This window comes from Rhinopithecus roxellana, chromosome 17 (assembly GCF_007565055.1).
Source record: "Rhinopithecus roxellana isolate Shanxi Qingling chromosome 17, ASM756505v1, whole genome shotgun sequence".
Lineage (NCBI taxonomy): Eukaryota > Metazoa > Chordata > Mammalia > Primates > Cercopithecidae > Rhinopithecus > Rhinopithecus roxellana.
In genome coordinates, this window is record NC_044565.1 from 111,829,582 (window position 1) to 111,846,811 (window position 17,230).

A 17,230-nucleotide genomic window follows, 5' to 3' on the forward strand; every position below is an offset into this window, starting at 1 on the left:
AAGGGGCAGGAAGAGCAGCTGAGAGCGGGGCCTCCTCCAGCCCCCAGGCTGCGCCAGACGGTCGGACCCTCCCGAGGCCTTCCCTGCCTGTGCCAGTGGGCCCTGCTCTCCTGTGTCCTCAGGACGTTGGGCAGACCCCTGAAGCCTCTTTTCCAGCAGCAGCACCTTCCTGCACACCTCCGTGAGTGAAGCTTTCCTGGAAGTATCACGTGGACACTTTTGGAGGCTTACACCCACTCTTAGAGGAACCTGGCGTCCCACTGCAGGGGCGGCCCGTCTTTTGAAGTTGAAGAATTGTCTTGCACCATACATAAAATACACTAACACTACCGATAGCCCGTGAGCTAAAAGAAAAAATCGCGAACATACCTCAGCGTTTTAAGGAAGCTTTATGAATTTGGGCCGCATTCAAAACCTTCCTGGGTCGCACGCCACCCGTGGGCCACGCGTCGGACAAGCTTGCATTCTGGAGATCGACTCGAAATTAACTGGAAACGAACCACTCGGGCCGATTCAACACCCCTGTCACCTATCCCTACCCACGATTTCACTCCCAGGCCCCTTGGCCTGGTGATGCTTGCCCTTTGGCCAGCGTCCTAGAGGTCACAGTGAGGCCCAAATGAACGGGGTTTTATTGAACTGACATGCCCGGGAGAGAAACATTAATCTATACAGAGAGGCTAATCATTTGTTTCAGGCTGAATTGCCAGGGTGGCGTGGGTGGCGTGGGTGGGGTGGGCCCAGGGGCAACCCTCCACTCCCCCAGCAACCCATGTGTCCAGTCTGAGATGGCCATATGCATATTTTCTTCAGGTCCCCCCTCCCTTCAGTCTGAAGCAGGGACTTGGGCTTTGCAGGTGCAGAAGCTCTGTGGCTCTGGGAGCCTGCTGGACCCAAGTTCGTTCTGACCTCAGGACAGGTGTGGGCAGGAGATGCTGACGGCTGGTTTTCCTGGGCCGCCCAGAACACCTGGCCTCTCAGCCTAGCGCGCTGTCTCAGCACAAAATTCACCCTGTAAGCAGGACCCTCCTGAGCTCCCAGGAAGGGCCAGGCACATAGCTGCTGTCACCAGCAACAGTCCTGCAGACAGTGAGACGGCTGTGACACAGTGCTGCACACAAGGCCTGGCTGCTGCCCACCACACAAGGACAGGCACCGAACACAGCCGAGGTCAGGGACCTGCGGGGTCAGCTGAGCGTGTGAGGACTCAGGTGACTGCAATCCCTGCCTCCCTGCCACAGTGTGATGCTACAGGGTGGCCCGGCAGGACTGGGTCAGTACAGCTCCTGACCTACCAGAGGACCTAGTGTCACCCCCCACACAGTTGTCACACTGCTGAGGAGTCTGAAGAAGAAGGCACCAGGGCAGTCCCAATCACGCTGGGACTTGGAGTAGTCCTTAGTGCTGATACTGAAGTATGTCAATATCATAATAAATGGCTTAGAGGGAGCTGTGTTGACTGTTAATCCCAAGGGGTGGAGGGAACACCTCGCTCCCGGAAGAAAGCTGGGAGCATCTCTCTCTTCTTTATCTCTCTCTTCTTTTTTTTTTTTTTTTTTTTGAGACAGAGTCAGACTGGCGTGCCGTGGTGCAGTGTCAGCTTACTACAGCCTTGGACTCCTGGGTTCAAGTGATTCTCACACCTCAGCCTCCCAGGCAGCCATGACCATAGGCATGCACCACCATACCTGTCTAATCTTCTAAAAATTTTTATGGAGGTGCGATCTCGCTATGTTACCCAGACTGGTCTTGAACTCCTGGGCTCAAGTGATCCACCCACTTTTGTCTCCCAAAGTGCTGGGATTACAGGTGTGAGCCACTGCGCCTGGCTGCATCTCCATTTTACGATGCTGAGTGGGAACTTGGAGGAAGGACAAGAAGTAGGGCGGGTCCTGCCATATTGTGTACATTCTGGGAGTCCTCACTGCCCTGGTACCCAGACATAGGTCTGTCACTGAGGAGTGGCAAGGGCTGCCCTAGGTCTGGCCCAGAAGGTCCCTGAGCTCCTGCTTAGAGTGCCATAGTGCCATGCCGGTGGTGTGGAGGGGCTTGAGCACACTCGGGCTTATGGGCACATGTGTCTTGTAGACTGTCTGGGCGCGCCTCTGTGTGGGAGAGCATCCTGCCTTCTTGCATAGCAGCGAAGCTTTCGTAGGAAGTCTAACCCTGTTGAAGGGAAGTAGGGAAATGAGGCGTGTCTGAGACACCAGGCTGCCTGCTCAGTCTTTCGGAGGTAGGAGAGAAGCTGCACAGGTCTCAGGGATCACTTCCGCTTCCCATGAAGGCTCCCACCTGGGATCTCCAGATCCAAGAGCCCTCTGGAGGGAGGAGCTCTCCTAAGGGGCGGCAGCCTGGGATCATCAACCAATCCATGACATTTCCCTCCCAACCCTTTACAGTTCACTGTGTCCTGATTTTACAGATGGAAAAATCAAGGCCCAGAGAGGGAAAGTGCTGTGCTCAAGGCCACACTGTGGATCAGGGGCGGGGCAGGATCTGGTGCCTGCCAGCATCCTGCGTTTCTTCCCACACTGCAGGCAGGAGAGGGAGGTGGCCCAGCAACCCTGGATCTGCTGCCCGCGGGCGTTAGGAGTGAGGAGGGAACTCCAGTGGATGCTGTGCCCCAGCAGTGGTGGCTGCTTCACACCCCATCCCTGGCCAGTTGCTTTGAACAAGGTATGTTTTGCTAACTTTTTACCTGGGGATCTCCAAGCATGCGATGAATTCGGAGAATATGGTTGCTGGTTTCTGTACATTTTTTTTTTCCCTGTAGTCTGGCCTGTTTATCATGAGCTCTGCTAATCAGAGTATTCAAGTGCATGCACATACACAGGCACACACGACGTGCAGGACGTTCTGGGGAATTTACTTTTCTGGGTAACTGAGGGTTAACTGGAAGCCTGTGTTCTTATGCCTTATTGAAAATTTTTCTACAAATGATGAGCATTTCCCCAACTTAGTATTTTGAAAAGTTCCACCACTTTCTAAATACGTGACCTTGGTTGAGTTACCTAACCTCAGTAACCTCAGTTTCCTTATCTGTAAAATGTGCAGAGCAATGCCTCTCTAGGTAATGAAAGGAACTAGAAATAAAAGCAGTGCATAGCATACCGTGCGTGTCTTAGAAATGGAGCCATTGCTACTGCTGTTAGGACTCTTATTATCTGGTCAAAGGAACAGGAGAGTCGACTGAGGATCTTTGTGGAGATTTGGGACTCTCGTTTGGATGCCGTTGCACATCTGGCATCCATCTTCAGTTTCTGTCCCAATTAAGTCCTCCCAAGGAGATAGTTCTCTTATGATTTGCTGCTTTCTCATAAAAGCCTGCTGCAGCCGTGGGAGCTGCATGCAATGAACCAAGGACCTTTGGTCTGAAGCCCATACGTTCTCTTTGAGTTTGTTGTGCCTCCTCCGGGAAAGGGCCAGCGGATGAAGGGTAGGGCCTGGGCTCAGCCTTCCTGGGATTCTGTTCCACTCCACGCTGTGTCACGCGTGCCCCCTGCACACAGCTCAGGACCCACTCCCTTGCCAGAGGGCAAGCCAGGAAAAAGACAGGGAAGGGGGCGCCCCGGCCACTGAGAAGGCAGAAAGGGGACCCCAGGCCGGGAGAGAGCAGGACAGGCTCTGGATCCCCAGCAACTACAGGGAGATTGGGATGGCTCGGGAGGGGTCTGGGTCTTAGTCTTGGCCTAGTGCATTCTAGGCAGCCTTTCCTTCCCTCCCTCCCTCTCTCCCTCCCTCCCTCCCTCCTTCAGAAGTCCGCCTCGTTCTCCTTCTTCAAAATAGGCATCCTATTTTTTCCTTCCTTCCTTCCTTCCTTTGGTTATCCTTCCTTCCTTTTCCTTCTCCTTCCTTCCGCTTTCCTTCTTCCTTTTCTCTTTCTCCTTCTTTCCTTCCTTCCTTCCTTCCTTCCTTTTTTTCTTTTTTCTTTTGATGGAGTCTCACTCTGTTGTCCAGGCTGGAGTGCAGTGGTGCGATCTTGGCTTGCTGCAGCCTCTGTCTCCTGGGTTCAAGCAATCCTCATGCCTTAGCCTCCCAAGTAGCTGGGACTGCAGAAGCGTGCACAACCACACGCGGCTAATTTTTATTTTTTATTTTTTTTATTTTTTAGTAGAGACGGGGTTCTACCATGTTGGCCAGGCTGGTCTTAAACTCCCGATCTCAAAAGATCGGCCCACCTTGGCCTCCCAAAGTGCTGGGATTACAGGCGTGAGCCACCCTGCCCAGTTCAAGACACAGCTTTTTCTGACCTGCCCCCAGATCCATCCAGATTGAAGAGTTGAGGAGCCTCCCTGAAGTGGGGAGCCCACAGGACTCCCAGCTCCATGAAACTGCTCCTGCCGGCTGTGGAGGGGGAGGAAGCAGCCACAGATGGGGAGGGTGGCAACCAGGCACCTCCCCCTGCAGGGCTGCTGCCTTGCCCCCACGGGTGTAGCACTATCCGCTCATGGATGAGGCCTCGGTGCCTGCTGGTGCCCTGCGTCAGAGGCACAGTCCTGTGAAAGGGCATGGAATTCAGAGTCAGATCAACCCCCAGCCCTGTCCCTTACTGGGTGGCCTTGGGCAGCCCACTTAGATCTCCGAGCCTCACTCTCCTTACCTGTAAAATGGAAACACTTACCTTTGGGTGATGATGTGAAGATGCAATGAGACTAGTGTGTGAAAAGTCAGCCTGGTGCGGTCCCTAGGCTTACAGCCTGCCTCCTGCCCTTTGCTCAGGGCTGCTGAGAGAAGCACCCAGTGCGGGACTGCGCAGAGCCTTGCAGACTGAGGGCAGAGCATTGTAGGCTTTGGTTTCTGGGATGGGGGCAAAGGCTATCTCTAGACCTCATCTGTATGCAGTCCCTCCTCATTCTCCTTCCAGCTCAGTCTGTCCCTGCCTCTCCACTTCTCTCCCTTCCTCCTCACAGCCCACCCCAGGCCTCCAGCCTTCATACGGAGACCTGCCACGCTGGCACAGGGGGATGAGGAAGTGCTTGCTTCGGTGTCCCACTCCTCTTAGACTCACTTTTGTCCACCTGGAGACAGCATCCTGGGGCACATAGAGGCCCACCGTGGTGCCTGAGCTCCTGCACACCCAGCAGAAGCTGGAGGGTGGGAGGGGGAGAGGGATGTGTAAATGTCATATTGAACAATAGAGTATACACACATGCTGAGCGCATACTGTGTGCCAAGACAGTGCCACTCGCCTCTTAGTTCTTTTTCTGCTGCTGTAACAGAATGCCACAGACTGGGTAATTTATAATGAATGGAAATCTATTTGGCTCGCTGTTTTGGAGGCTGGGAAGTTCAAGAGCATGGTGCCAGCATCTGGTGAGGGCCACTCTGTGGCAAAAGGCAGAGGGTGAAAGCAAGGGCAGGAGAGACAGAGAGAGGAAATCGGCCAAATTAATCCTTTTTATCAGGAGCCCACCCCTCGGTGATAATGCCTCACTCACTCTTGCATAATAGCATTAATCCATTCATGAGGGCAGAGCCCTCATGATCTAATCACCTCTTAAACGTTTCACCTCTTGGCTGGGCACGGTGGCTCAAGCCTGTAATCCCAGCACTGTGGGAGGCCGAGACGGGCGGATCACAAGGTCAGGAGATCGAGACCATCCTGGCTAACATGGTGAAACCCCATCTCTACTAAAAAATACAAAAACACTAGCTGAGCGAGGTGGCGGGCACCTGTAGTCCCAGCTACTCGGGAGGCTGAGGCAGGAGAATGGCGTAAATCCGGGAGGAGGAGCTTGCAGTGAGCTGAGATCCAGCCACTGCACTCCAGCCTGGGCGACAGAGCGAGACCCCGTCCCAAAAAAAAAAAAAAAAAAAAAAAAAGGTTTCACCTCTTAATGCCATCAGATGAGGACAAGCTTCCAACATGAATTTTGGGGGAACACATTCAAACCATAGCAGCCGGGGTGGGGGAGATTGCCTAAAAAGCATCCCTGCCATTGATAATGAAAATATCACTTTGTGTGCGTACAGCACAGAAAATTTCACAAGCGCTTTTCTACACTAGCTTATTTTCATCCTTGCCACAATAGTTCCTGACTTCAGAAAGCTTATCATATAGTTACTGGAGAAAGTTGTGAATAAGTGTGATACAATGCAGCAAGGCCAACATAATGGGAAAGTATCCCTAATCTGGAGGTATCTAGAGGTAAGGACTTGAGCCAAGTCCTTAAAACAGTAGCCAATGAACAAATGTAGGTTAATTTGTTGTTAATTAAGTATGTGGCAGAACCCTGATTTTGATGGGAGTGGCAAACAAATTACACTTCCCATCCTCCCTTGCAGCTAGGGGTAGGCTTAGGACCCAGTACTGGCCAATGAGATGTAAGTAGAAGTTAGCTGGGGATTTCTGGGAGTTTGATGTTCCTGGTGTAAGCCTCACCTCTTCCTTGTTGTCACTTCCTTTTTTCTTCTTCTGGGAAGGCGGAGTGAGGCTGAGGTGGAATCAGGGGGCAGGTGCTGATGCCTCTCAGTCACTACAGGAGTTTAAAGCTCTGGGAAACTCATTACTGTCTCTGGATCTGTTTCCTTATCTGTAAACCAGAGGTGGAATGAGATAAAAACATTTTTAAGCATTCTACTTTGCTAATTTATAATATGTGAACAGATAATACACATACAAGCATCTGTGAATGGGTTGAGAAATATGATTTAATAGACAAAAGCTCAGATTACTGTAACCTAGTGTCTTCAGGAGCACAGCCACCCTCAGTGTAAAGTAGGTGCTCCAGTAGATGTAAAAGAAATCCATTTAGGACGGTTGCCACTCTTTGAGGCTAATGTATTTGTGGCAGAAAAAAAAATCTGGCTATGCACGTTTCTACTGCCTGACAAGTGTGCAGTTATTCAGCCAGCGTGAGGACAAACCTCTGTATTGCCTCCTTCAGTGTACATAGACTAGCAGGTGAAGAAATTATGTCTGAAATTAGATCATGTTAAAGGAACAAGCCTAACATGGAGGCCTGGAGTTGATAACCGTTTGCTTAAAATCTCTCAGTATGATGGTGACTTTGACGGTTTTTTCTTGTAATTCTGTGACTGTTTGCTGTGTATATTTTAGAGTTATTAGTTGCAAGCAGGTTCAACATTGTTTTATCCTATTGGTGAATTATTCCTTTTATCATTATATAATGACATCTTTTTCTTAGTGATGGCTTTTGCCTTAAAGACTATTTTGCCTAATACTAATATTGCTACACCGTCTTTCTTCTGGTTAGCATCTACTTAGTATAGAAATATTCCCAATATTGGCCGGGTGCGGTGGCTCACGCCTGTAATCCCAGCACTTTGGGAGGCTGAGGCAGGTGGATCACTGAGGTCACGCGATTGAGACCATCCTGGCTAACATGGTGAAACCCTGTCTCTACTAAAAATACAAAAAATTAGCCAGGCATGGTGGTGGGCGCCTGTAGTCCCAGCTACTAGGGAGGGTGAGGCAGGAGAATGGCGTGAACCTGGGAGGTGGAGCTTGCAGTGAGCTGAGATCCTACCACTGCACTCCAGCCTGGGTGACAGAGTGAGACTCGGTCTCAAAAAAAAAAAAAGAAAAAAAAGAAAAGAAAACATTAGACAATAATACATGGAAAATGGAAGGTGTGTGATTGGAGTTGAAGCTTTTAAGATCTTTGCTTAGGAAGGGCATAAAGATATAGGCCAGGTAGAGTGGCTCATGTTTGTAATCCAGCACTTGGGAGGCTGAGACAGGAGAATCTCTTGAGGTTAAGAGTTTCAGACCAGACTGGGCAACGTAGCAAGACTCTGTCTCTACCAAAAAAAAAGTTTTCTAAACTTAGCCAGGCATGGTGGTATGCACCTATAGTCCTAGCTACCTGGGAAGCTGAGGTGGGAGGATCCCTTGAGTCCAAGAGTTTGAGACTACAGTGAGCTATGATCATGCCACTGTACTCCAGCCTGAATGACAGAGCAAGATCCCATCTCTTAAAAAATAAAATTATATTAATTAAATATATTGATTAATTTATCCCTTGTTAAATCAAATATGCATGATAGAAATATGTTAACTGCTAAAATAATCAAAATATGATGTATAATTTTCAAACCAGTATAAGGAAAGAGGGTGGAGATAAAGAAAATTTGATCAATATAATAGCACTTTGGGAGGCCAAGGTGGGTAGATCATCTGAGGTCAGGAGTTCAAGACCAGCCTGGCCAAAATGGTGAAGCTCCATCTCTACTAAAAATACAAAACTTAGCTGTGCATGGTGCTGTGCACCTGTAATCCCAGCTACTCTGGAGGCTGAGGCAGGAGAATTGCTTGAACCCGGGAGGAGGAGGCTGCAGTGAGCCAAGATTGCAACACCGCGCTCCAGCTTGGATGACAGAGAAAGACTTTTTTTTTCTTTTTAGATATGGGGGTTTCTCTCTGTTGCCCAGGCTGGAGTGCAGTGGCACGATGATAGTTCACTGCAGCTTCCAACTCCTGGGCTCAAGCGAGCCTCCTACCTCAGCCTCCTAGGACTGCAGGCACATGCCACCATGCCCAGCTTATTTTTCTTTAATGTTTTTGTAGAGATCCAGGGTCTTGCTATGTTGCCCAGGCTGCTCTCAAACTCCCGCCCTCAAGTAATCCCCAGCGTCAGGCTCTTGAGTAGCTGAGATTACCGGTTCTAGTCAGCAGGCCCAACTCAACAAGTACTTAGGTTTATAATGGATACTTTTTTTGTTTACTGTGGCAGTTTGTATTTTTTAAAGATAAAAGCAACCATAGCTCCCATCTCACATGCTCTTTGCTGTATGACCTTGACACCCCCATCAAAAGATGGAATCTAATTCTTCTCCTTTTGATTTTGGGATGACCTTAGTGACTTGTCTTAGTCAGTAGAATGTGGTGTGTGATTTCTGAGACTAGATTAGAAAAGGTCACACATCTTCTCCCTGGTTCTTTGGAGCACTTGCTCTCTGGACATTCCCATGTAGAGACCATTTGTAGATGTTTCAGTGAAGACCAAGTCTTCACTCAGCATGGTCTTTGAGTAATCTTAGCTCAGATGCCAGATATGTGAGTGAAGGGACCTTCAGATGCTTCCAGCCCTCAGTCACCTGAGCCATCCTCAGCCACTCATGACTTTCCAGCTGGAGCCCCAGACATCATTTAAAAAGTCGAGCTGGCTGGGCTTGGTGGCTCATGCCTATAATCCCAGCACTTTGGGAGGCCAAGGTGGGTGGATCGCTTGAGGTGAGGAGTTCGAGACCAGCCTGACCAACAAGGTGAAACCTCGTCTCTACTAAGATTACAAAAATTAGCCGGTCGTGGTTGCACACGTCTGTAATCCCAGCTACTTGGGAGGCTGAGGCAGGACAATCACTTGAAGCTGGGAGGTGGAGGTTGCAGTGAACTGAGATCGTGTCATTTCATTCCAGCCTGGGTGACAGAGCGAGACTCCGTCTCAAAAAAAAAAAAAAAAAAAAAAAAAGGCGAGCCATCCTTGTTGTATCTGTTTGAGGTCCTAACCCACAAAACCTGCGAGCATAATAAAATGGCTGTTCTTTTACTCCGTTGAATTTGGGGTGGCTTGTTATTCCCCCCAAAAATAACTGGGACACTTCGATTGCATATATTTCCTATGGGTTCCATTTCCATCTCACCAATATACATCCTACAGTTCCTATAGTAATTCTTTCAGTGAGGATCTTGAGTGACAAAGCTTGTTTTTGTCTGCAAATATCTTTTCCCCCTTACTCTTAAATAACAGTTTTCATGGGTCTGGAACTTGAAGCTCATGGTTATTTTCCCTCATCACATTGAATATATTTATGTTTATTGTTTTATGGCTGATATTATGAAGAAAAGTTGTCTTCAATCTAATTATTGATCCTTTTAAAGTAAGCTGTATTTTCTCCCTAGTTGCTTTTAAGATCTAGCTTTGGTGTTCTGCATGTCTATTTGTATATTTATTTTTATCATGCTCAGGAATCAACATGCCTCTTCAATCTGAAGATTCATGGTTATTTCCTGTTCTAGAAAAACTTCATGCATTATTTGTTTGAATGTGGCAAATATTGTCACTTTCTGATTCATTTTGATTTTTTCTTCTGGAACTCCTATTAGTTGTATATTGAACTTTCTCATCTTATTATCCATGTCTCTTAGCTTTTCTTTCAAATATTCTCTTTGCCAGAGTTCTGGTGAATTTCTGCAGATCTGTCTTCCAGTCCACCTATTCTCAATTCAACTGTGTCTAATCTGCTGGCTTGCCTGTATATTGTGTTTACCAATTCAATAACTATATTCTTTCATCTCCGTGGTTCTTTTCCAGATCTGTTATGTTACACATTATCCTGTTCTTTATCATTTTTATTCCTTCCTTTGTATTTTTAATCATTTTAATATGCTAATTTTATATCTCTTTTGGCTTGTCCTATTATTTCAGGTTCTTGGAGGTAATGATTTTCCTGTGTGTTGTACCTGCTGGCTCTCCTTCATGGCAGATGGTTTCCTTATGTGACTTGTAGCTGTTGCTTGTGAACTCACCTGCAGTGGAGTTGTTTTGTTCCATGGGTTCCACGAGTTCTGGATTGTAAAAACGGCCTCAGAGATGCTTTGTATTTGTTTCTGCCAACTGCTGCCAAGGGCTCGTGGGAGAGCATTTTTGTGTAATTTTTCAGCTTGGGAATTCTTTGCCATATGGACATCATAATTTGGCTGCCACCTTCATGAATAGTTTTGGTTTTCAGTTTTGATTTTTCCCAGGAAACTTTTCTCCCACCCAGAGACCTGGGCAAAGACAAAATTCATGTGTCACCTCCTAGTTTTGTGGGTAATTCTTTTCTGAGGGGCCGTCCTTCCAGGATTCTTGCTTTATACAGGGGTCTCAGTTCCAGTTCTCCGTAAGGCCACACCTCTGGATCCTAGTGGGTGTTGAACCCTCAGCTCCTGTTGGTGGGCCCCCATCCATGTCCAGTTTCTCACTGGGTCACCTGGGTCAAAGCCCAACTCTGGCTCTAAGTTCTTTCTGTACAACCAACACCTCAGTGCTTCTCCACTCCTTTTTCAAATTCCACTCTGGTTCTAACATCTTTCACTTATATTTGGTTCTGAGTTTCTCAGTGTTGGCAGGGGAGGTGGCATCAACATTAGCTGAGTCCATGATGTTGCCAGAATCTGAAGTCAGTGGTCTTGATGTTTAGCAGAGCACCTCAGGGAGATTTGGTGGCATGCAAAGTTAGGGCTGGGGATAATATTAGTTCAGAGGGGGAGATGTACTGCTCTGCATGAGAAATAGATTTGGGGGTGAGGAGATTTGAATTGGCTCCGAGAGAGGGAGAATGAGGGCGCTGGGGGTAGAGGAAGGCTCTGGCTTATGAAGAATGAACAGTGCAATGTCATGCTGGCAGAAATATTGCAGGGCCCTTGAAAATAGTGGTTGGGGTGCACGGTGGCTCACAACTGGAATCCCAGGACTTTGCGAGGCTGAGGCAGGAGGATTGCTTGAGCCCAGAAGTTCAAGACCAGCTTGGGCAACATGGTTAGACCCCCATCTCTACAAAAAATTTTTAAAAAAAATTTATCAGGCATGGTGGCAGGTGTCTGTAGTCCCAGCTACTCAGAAGGCTGAGGCAGGAGGAACACTTGAGACCAGGAGTTCAAGGCTGCAGTGAGCTGTGATTGTACCACTGCTCTCCAGCCTGGGTGACAGAGAAAGACCGGGTCTCTAAAAGAAAGAAAAAGAGAGAGAGAGAGAGAGAAAATCAATAGTGGTTGCCTGAGATTCAGTTTAAGTTGGTTCTCTGTGCTGTGAGCTGCACCGTGAGCCTTGCCTCCCTGCTCACACTCTGTGTGACCGTAAACCTTCAGTAAGAGTTGCTGCTCACACATGTCTGTGTCAGAGCTACCTGAGTAAAATCAAGGGGAAAGAGGATGCCTGGGTGCACTGCGCTGCAGGGAAGAAAACATCCGCGGGAAAGGAGAAGGAAAATTTGGAGAAGGAAGAAACGGGGCAAGGAGGAGCCAGGGGACCTGTTGGAGTGATATGGTTTGGCTCTGTGTCCCCACCCGTATCTCATCTTGTAGCTCCCATAATTTCCACGTGTTGTGGGAGGAACCTAGTGGGAGATGATTGAATCATGGTGTGGTGAGTCTTTCCTGTGCTGTTCTCATGATGGTGAATGAATCTCACAAGATGTCATGGTTTTTAAAACGGGAGTTTCTCTGCACAACTTTCTCCTTTGCCTGGTGCCATCCATGTAAGATGTGACTTGTTCCTCCTTGCCTTCCACTATGATTGTGAGGCCTCCCCAGCCATGTGGAGCTGTGAGTCCAATAAACCTCTTTCTTTCGTAAATTGCCCAGTCTCGGGTATGTCTTTATCACCAGCATGAAAATGGACTAATACAGGGAGCCTTGCTTACCCCACCCACCCTGGAGTCCCTGGAGTCCCTGGAGCCTTTGAGCGGGAGGCAGTGGGCTTCTCTCTGAATTGAGAAAGAGGATCCAGAGGATCCAGGAAGTCTCCTTACTTCAGCTCAAATAAATAGCACACTACACTCAGCTAACGCACTCACCTGCAGGCTCCACTCGGAGTGACTCCTGGAAACACATGCATGCTATGTCTGCAGTTCCATCCAAAGCCTGCAGCCCCATACCCACGCAGTAGCCTCTGACTTAGCCACCTGGAGGATCCAGAACAAACCTGAGAACAAGGAAGAAGTGTGGCTTAAAAATGATACATGTTGCCCAGTACATGCACTGTATTTTTGCACATTTTCAAAGGACATGTGAGAATTCACTCAGGAGCCTGATCTTTATTTTTATTTTTATTTTGAGATGGAGTCTCTGTTGCCCAGGCTGGAGTGCAGTGGCCTGATCTTGGCTCACTGCAACCTCCACCTCCCAGGTTCAAGTGATTCTCCTGCCTCAGCCTCCTGAGTAGCTGGGGTTACAGGTGTGCGCCACCAAGCCAGGCTTTTATACTTTTAGTAGAGATGGGGTTTTACCATGTTGGCCAGGCTGGTCTCAAGCTTCTGACCTCAGGTGATCCACCTGCCTCAGTCTCCCAAAGTGCTGGGATTGCAGGTGTGAGCCACCATGCCCGGCCTTATTTTTTATTTTATTTTTGAAATAGAGTCTCTCTCTGTCACCCAAACTGGAGTGCAGCTGCATGGACTCGGCTCACTGCAGCCTCCGCCTCCCGGGTTCCAGCAATTCTCGTGTCTCAGTCTCCCGAGTAGCTGGGATTACAGGTGTGTGCCACCACGCCCAGCTAATCTTTGTATTTTTTTGTAGAGACAGGCTTTTGCCCTGTTGTGCAGGCTAGTCTCAAATTCCTGGCCTCAAGCAATCCACCCACTTGGTGCTTCCCAAAGTGCTGGGTTTACAGGCATGAGCCACTGTGCCCGGCCTCATCTTTATTTTAGAATTAACAAAATGGTGGAGAACTTTGGGGTCAGTCCAGTTTGATCTATACAAGTCACTCAGTCTTACTGAGCCCCAGTCCCCATCTGTCATACACCCAATTCCCACAGCCAGTGGGTGGCAGAGTCCCCACTCCACGCTGCTGACTGTGCTAGGCTATATCATGGTACTTGCAAAGGCCGGGCACATCATGGGCCCCCAGTGTGTGCTGACTGTATGGCTGAAAGGACTGACGAGACACTAAAGTCCCGCATGAAGGCACAAACCAGAAGTAAGTACTCGTCCAGTCACAACGGAAGGAATGGAAGCACAGGACAGTGTGCATGCAGGTGTGGCGCCGGGGACCCACGCTCCAGGTTAGCTGCTGGAAGACCCAGAGCCTAACCCAAGCCAAGACAACTCAGATACACTGACAGAGTTTCAGGACCCTGTCTTTCTTCCCTCCACCAAGTATCTTCACACACAAGGAGGAGCAGAGAGAGGGAGCAGCAGCCCAGTCAGGGCAGAGGTAGCACTTCGCTTCCTAGGGAGGGGTTGACTCTTAGCTTGCTTCTCAAAGCTCAAGTCAGGGCTGGGTGCAGTGGCTCACGCCTGTAATCCCAGCACTTTGGGAGGCCGAGGCAGGCGGATCACCTGAGATCAGGTGTTCGAGACCAGCCTGGTCAATGTGGTGAAACCCCATCTCTACTAAAATTGCAAAAATTAGCCTGGCGTGGTGGCGTGCCCCTGCAATCCCTTGGGAGGCTACTTGGGAGGCTGAGGTGGGAGGACTGTTGCTTGAACTCTGGAGGCAGAGGCTGCAGTGAGCCGAGATCGTGCCACTGCACTCCAGCCTGGTGACAGAGTGAGACTTCGTTAAAAAAAAAAAAAAAAAAAGGGAAACAAGTTCAAGTGGGGAGAGGGGAAGCTCCTTGGGACACAGAATGGGCTGGAGCCCACTCCACTCTGGCAGGGAACATTTGGGCCCTAGCTCGGCCAGGGTGGAGGGGTGTCAGGAGACCTCGGGAATGGCCACTCTCTGCCTGTGGAGGACGGACCGTGCCCAAGGCCTGGGCAGTAGAGACAATGACAATGGCTGCAATGAGCTTTGACAATGGGCAAAAACTCAGAGGAGTGGAAGGAAGATATTTTCTTCTTCTCTGTGCTGTTGTGGCTTTGGTGAGGGACCAGAAGGACCTCCAGGGATGTGGAAAAGTTCTACTGGAGAAGTTGGTGATTCGTCCTCCTGGCCAGCAGAGCTGGTTCTCAGCTACAACAGCTCCCCTGCCCACCCGCCTACAGCGCCCCCTCAGCGGAGTTCCTGCGGGCTGGGCGCCGGGTGACATGCTCACCGCACATGTGAGTCCCAGGTGCATGGGGTCTCCCAGCGCTCAGAGCCTCCCTCCACCCTACACCTGGTATGCCACGCCCTCTCTTTCCCTGCACCCTACGGCTGCTGTTTTCCCTCAATATCCATTCTCTCCTTCTCTATCGTAATATTGGAACACTCCAATTTCTGTCTAGGTGGGCACATGATTGCCCAGAATAAAGCCTACACTTCCCAGTTCCTTGCAGCTGGATGTGGCCACACAACTAAGTTTTGGCCAATGTGATTCCAGCTGAAGTTTGGGCCATGTGTGCTCTTCCTGGCTGTGCCCTTTAAGGAAAGGGGCACGCCATGGCCCGCTGTGGCCCCTTTTCCCTGCTGGCAGGAGGCATAACACTCCTCTTGACCCACTTGTCTGGGGCTGCAGATGCCCCCGTCCAGGAGGTTTGGCAGAGCCAGGGGCTGCCCTAGCCATGCTGGGTTGGAGGTCTCAGGGCCCTGGAGAGGCCCAGTGCTTGTGATCTCACCCGAGCGATCCCACACAGGGCTCCACAGGCCCCACCTTGCAGTGAGAGGACTGTCGGGCACAGTTATGGCCCCAGGAAAGGCCCTGAGGTCCTCTTCAGTAAGTGTGTGTATGTGTGTGTGGGGGTGGGGGGGGCTTTACTGGTAAGAGCAGGTATTTACTGGTTAGTGCAGTTCCCTGTGTGGGAATGTGCTACTCATTACTCATTCGGCCCTTCTATCAGCCCGCCCAGCAGGGCTGTTTATTCCCATTTTTGTACATGAGAAAATTAAGGCTTAGAAAGCGCTGTCAGCCAGCCCACGAGCTTTCAGCTATCAAGTGGTGAAGCCTGGATTTGAACCCAGCTCTGGTCACTCCATTGTTCTCCTTCCCCAGTAACTCCGAAAGATCCATCAGAGTCTTCCAGCTGAACAGCTGGATCCAGGCCTGGCTGATCCCATCCACCGCTGTATGACTGGTCACTTCCACATCTATGTTCCCAGCGCTGTTCTCTCGCCTGAGCTTCCACTTGGATTCTCAGCTGCCTTTGAGCCACCTGACTTGATGGCTAACAGCCGCCTCAGACACAACTATCTGCTAGTACTGTGTTCCTCCCAGACCACCCTCGGTACATCTGTGTCCCTCCCTGGGGCTCTGGCATCACCTTCCACTGTTGCCAAGCTTAGCCTTGGCTTTCCTGGGTGCCCTTCCCTGCCTCGTGCCCTTATCAACTCCTCACAGTTCCCTTCCCCTCCATACATGCTTCCATTTTCTGCCAGATGGTTCTTACCCCCAAGCAGACAGCTCCAGGTTCCTCGAACCTTGGCTCCTGCTGAGAATCTTTCAGCCATCCCCTGTTTGCTACAGAAGAGTCCAGTCCCTCCTCGGCATGACCCCTGTGATCGGGCTGCCTTGCTGTCCCCCTCCCCATACGCTGAAGGACCGCTGCTCCACTCTACCCTGGGCCAGGCAGTGCTGGCTTCCCACCAACATCCAGTTTCTCCTTCTTCCTTAGTGACAGACCCCAAGTTTTAGCTGCTCTTCCCGATAAAGACTACCTCTCTCAGTTTCCCTTGCAGCTATCTGTGGCCATGTGACAAGGTTCTGGCCAATGAGCTATAAATGAAAGCATGACATAGGCCCTCCAGTAAATCAGCTTAATTGCAAGCTGGCTTAGCTTAGAGGAGTGCCCATTTGAGTCTTTCTCTTCCCTGATGCCTGGAGCTCTGATGTACTGGCTGGAGCTCCAGCAGCCCTTTTGGTCCATGAAGTGACCTTGAGGCCAGTGCCAGAATGGTGGAGCTGAATGGCGGAGAAAGCCTGGGTCCCCTACGGCTGCAGAGGTGTCACGACTAGCTGGACGGCCTGTCTTCAGCTTATTTTATGTGAAAAAGAAATGAACACGCCTTGTTCAAGCCACTGTCCTTTTGGACATTCTCTTGCATGCAAGCAATCCTAATCCTACCTGATACAACCATAGAGCGTACAGCATGTCTCCATGCCTATGCTTTTGTGTGTGTTTTCCTTCTCCCTGAAATGCCTTTCATTCTTTTCTTGGCTGTTGAAATCCTACTTACCTTTCAGGACACAATTTTAATATCTCTTCTTCCACAAAACCTTCACCCATTCCTTGGGCATAACAACCCCACGACAATGCTGGTTTTCCCAGCCCTCAGTTTGGCCCCTTGTAGCACTTACATAAATTCCAGGGCATGCACAAAGTGGCTGAAGGATGAGGATTGAGTTTCCTTCAATCTCTGCTTACCCAGAACTGGGACAGTGCTTGGCACATAGCAGGCACCAAATCAATTCCTGTTGAACACACACGCATGCACACGCACACACACACACACACACACACACACCACAGGGCAGGCACCACCAGGGCAGGTACCAGGTGTCTTCCCAGGACAGACACCCTGACAGTTGTGTATGGGGTGAGAGGGCACGGGGAAAAGGAAAGCAATAAAATAAGAGAGGGCACACCTTTCCCTTGACCTTCCCTCATGCACGGGCATGAGCAGCCACGCCAGGCCTGGAAACTGTG